A 4436-nucleotide genomic window follows, 5' to 3' on the forward strand; every position below is an offset into this window, starting at 1 on the left:
GGGAGGCCCCCTTGCCAGAGGGCACGTGGTGGAAACAGCTTCCCGTGAACCCACGTTACCCCCTCCGTGTCCCTCCCGGCGGAAGAGGGACCCACCCCTAGATGTGGTGGAGGAAGGCGTCCGCGGGCGCCCACGCATGGAGAGACAAAAGCTTGGCTCAGAGGATGACTTTCAATAGATCGCAGCGAGGTAGCTGCTCTGCTGCTTACGAAACCCTGACCCAGAATCAGGTCGTCTACGAATGATTTAGCACCGGGTGCCCCACGAACATGCGGTGCACTAAGGGCGATGGAGGAAGCCTCTTTCTGTCCGCGCACTGGTCCCCAAGCAAGCGGCTCTACGCACCGGCCCCCCGAGAGAGGCCGTCTATCCCAGGCCAGCCGAGGCTCCACGGCACTGCGGTATCATTACGGTTTAGGGGGAATCTGACTTAGAGGCGTTCAGTCATAATCCCACAGATGGTAGCTTCGTCCCATTAGCTCCTCAGCCAAGCACATACTCCAAACGTCTGAACCTGCAGTTCCTCTCGTACTGAGCGGGATTACTATTGCAACAACACATCAGTAGGGGGTGGGGGGGGGCTCCTGAAGTGACGGAAGCAGGCAGCCCTGCAGCCTTTGGGCCCTCCCGGGGTAACCCAGGAGGGACCACACAAGTCTTCAAACCCCTCAGCCCGGCCACACGGGACCTGGTCGAACCGGGTACCTGGCAACGAGGGAGTGTCGCCCCACCTGCAAATTAGCCGTCTGTCGCCAGGCGGGCCCGAGCCGTGCCAGCAGACTGGTGATCCGCCCACCACCACCCTCGCCTGGGTCGGAGGCGCCGAAAGGGGAGAGCCAGGTGGCTCCCCATCCCGCACGCCTCCCACCGAGAGGAGCCGGGGTCCCCTCGGCTCCTTATCTTCCAGGCCGCCCACCCGCGCGAGAAGGGCTGCTCCTCGGTCGCCCATAACCCGGCTGGGCCTCGGAGGCGGGAGGGCCCAGCCGGTGCCAGGGCCTTTTCGAGGGAGGGGTGGTGCCAGCGGATGCACTGCCATTCGGTTTCCCCCCCACCACCGCTGGGGGGAGGGGGGGTCGTGCCGGGTGAGCTTGGGTTCCGTCTCGGAGAGGGACCGGGGATTGGGGCCGTCCCCGGTCCCTCACGCGTCGGTCGGTTCCCACCGAAGTCCCAGTCCCCACCCAAGCACCCCATGCGGCCGCGGACTGCTCTGCTGGCCGGGGCGTACCAGGGCAGGGCTGGGCCCTGTGCCTACGGTGCGTGCTTGCAGGAGGCGGGCCGAGGAGTTCGGGCTGGTGCCGTCGGTCGCTTGGGCCTCTCCGCCGTTAATGATCCTTCCGCAGGTTCACCTACGGAAACCTTGTTACGACTTTTACTTCCTCTACATAGTCAAGTTTGATCGTCTTCTCGGCCCTCCGCCAGTGCCGTTGACGATCCCGGCTGGGCCAACCCGAGGACCTCACTAAACCATCCAATCGGTAGTAGCGACGGGCGGTGTGATTAAAGATGTGATCAACGCGAGCTTATGTCCCGCACTTACTGGGAATTCCTTGTTCATAGGAAATAATTGCAATCCCCAATCCTGATCACGAACGGGGTTCAGCGGGTTACCCGCACCTGTCGGCGAAGGGTAGACAAGTGCTGATCCGTTCAGTGTAGCGCACGTGCAGCCCCGGACATCTAAGGGCATCACACACCTGTTATTGCTCGATCTCGTGTGGCTGAACGCCACTTGTCCCTCTAAGAAGTTGGACGCCAACCGCTGGGGGTCATGTAGCTAGTTTGCATGGAGTAGTCTCGTTCGTTATCGTAATTAAACCAGACAAATCACTCCACCAACTAAGAACGGCCATGCACCACCACCCACAGAATCGAGAAAGAGCTATCAATCTGTCAATCCTTTCCGTGTCCGGACCTGGTGAGGTTTCCGTGTTGCGTCAAATTAAGCCACAGGCTCCACTCCTGGTGGTGCCCTTCCGTCAATTCCTTTAAGTTTCAGCTTTGCACCCATACTCCTCCCCCCCCCCCCCAGAACCCAAAGACTTTGGTTTCCCGGAAGCTGCTCGGCCGGTCATGGGAATAACGCCGCCGGATCGCTAGTCGGCATCGTTTATGGTCGGAACTACGATGGTATCTGATCGTCTTCGAACCTCCGACTTTCGTTCTTGATTAATGAAAAAATTCTTGGCAAATGCTTTCGCTTTGGTTCATCTTGCGCTGGTCCAAGAATTTCACCTCTTGCGGCACAATACGAATGCCCCCAGCCGTCCCTCTCTTAATCCTGACCCCAGTTCCGAAAACCATCAAAATAGAACCGGCGTCCTATTCTATTATTCCTAGCTGAAGTGTTCAGGCGACCGGCCTGCTTTGAACACTCGAATTTTTTCAAAGTAAACGCTTCGGACCCCCAGGACACTCAGTCAAGAGCATCAAGGGGGCGCCGAGAGGCACGGGCTGGGACAGGCGGTAGCTCGCCTCGCGGCGGACCGCCAGCTCAATCCCAAGATCCAACTACGAGCTTTTTAACTGCAGCAACTTTAATATACGCTATTGGAGCTGGAATTACCGCGGCTGCTGGCACCAGACTTGCCCTCCAATGGATCCTCGTTGAAGGATTTAAAGTGTACTCATTCCAATTACAGGGCCTCGAAAGAGTCCTGTATTTTTATTTTTCGTCACTACCTCCCCGAGTCGGGAGTGGGTGATTTGCGCGCCTGCTGCCTTCCTTGGATGTCGTAGTCGTTTCTCAGGCTCCCTCTCCGGAATCGAACACTGATTCCCCGTTACCCGTGGTCACCATGGTAGGCATAGAAAGTACCATCGTAAGTTGATAGGGCAGACATCCGATTGTATCGTCGTCATCACGGGGACGTGCCATCGGCCCGAGGTTAGCTAGAGTCACCAAAGCGGCCGGGCGAGCCCATATTGGTCTTGGTCTGATAAATGCACGCATCCCGGGAGGTCAGCGCTCATCGGCATGTATTCGCACTAGAATTACCACAGTTATCCAAGTAACAGATGGAGCGATCAAAGGAACCATAACTGATTTAATGAGCCTGTTAGAATCCGGGTTCTCTGGTTGGCACAGGTAGGTACTTGTGACAAGCAGGGAACCTTTCCTCTAGTCAGGGTAAGGGGTTGCACTCCTAAAACAACCCCTGCTCACCCTCTAGGTAGCTTGGTGCCAGCAGACAAGGCTTATCTCTGGGCGTTATAGGTTAAGCATTTGTGAACACATACAGTAACCAAGTGACAACACTACAAATGGACACCACACAGGGTTTTATATTAAAAATAAGGATTCTTTATATAGAGTTACCACAAGACCATTAAACGACAAAAATACATAATACGGTTACTTTAGTTGGTAGAAGTTTGCTTATTCTCTTAAGTTCTTAAATGCGACACTTTAAGTCAATGTACCTTAGATGCGACACGCAGGGCAACGAAAGTGTTGCAACGATGCTGATGCGGTGAAGTCTTTGGTGCAAAGAAATAAAGACGGGATCTTCCAGATGCGTTACGCTTCTCCGATGTTGCGAGAAGACTCGTCTCGATGCTACAGCGGCGTCACCCTTGACGAGATGCGACGACAGTGGCCTTGGCAGCGGCACTCTTCTCCGACGTTTGCGAGACGCTTCCGCTCGATGCGATGCTGCAGCGGCGTCACCCCTTTACGAGATGTGACGACAGCAGCTCCGACGGCGGCACGCTTCTCAGTGGATGTGAGGCGCTTTTCTTGATGCGGTGCAATGCGACAACTACGATGGCTGCGATGGCAACACGCTTCTTCAGCGTTGCGGGACACTTCCGGATTGATGCGAAAAGCTTCCGCTCGATGCGATGCTGCAGCGGCAACACTCTCTGCGAGATGCGATGGCAACAGCTCCGACGGCGGCACGCTTCTCCTCCTTGCGTCGCGCCCCTTGCGGCACGCAGTCCCTCAGAAGGCCAAACAACAGCAGCAGGCACTTCCAAAAGACTCTGGGGAGCTGGGGGTGAAGTCCACTGGTCCTGGGACTTCGTTCAGGGGGCAAGCTCAGTACAAGCTCTTGGAGATCTTTTAAGCACAAGTTGAAATAAAGTCTTTGTAATCTTTTCTCCTCTCCTTTCAGCAGCAAGGCAACCACTGCAGGCCAATCCCCCAGGTCAGGGACAGTACTCTTCCTTACAGCTTTCCCAGTTCCTTCTCAGGCAGAGGTTCTTCTTGTCAATCAGGATCTAATTTCTTGGGAGCAGGGTCCCAATACTTATACCCCTAATTCCTTTGTTCCTCTGGGGTAGAGGGGCCTTTGCCCAGTCTAAACCAGTTCTTGAGCACTTTGTTGACATGACTCTGCCTTTCTATTCAGGGTGCAGGGCAGAGACATCAGCTGCTCCACAGGAGGTGGAGCCAGCATTGTGGTGGCAGAGCACAGCCCTATTCAGAGTCCAGGTGC

At 55.9% G+C, this 4436-nt stretch overlaps 1 pseudogene; it reads right to left on the bottom strand.

Moving 5' to 3' along the window:
* Positions 1-1323: 1323 nt before the first annotated feature.
* LOC146830563 (18S ribosomal RNA) lies at positions 1324-3130 on the bottom strand (annotated as a pseudogene).
* Between the last annotated feature and the right edge of the window lie 1306 nt (positions 3131-4436).

The sequence above is a fragment of the Triturus cristatus genome, chromosome 5_1, assembly GCF_964204655.1.
Source record: "Triturus cristatus chromosome 5_1, aTriCri1.1, whole genome shotgun sequence".
Classification (NCBI taxonomy): Eukaryota; Metazoa; Chordata; class Amphibia; order Caudata; family Salamandridae; genus Triturus; species Triturus cristatus.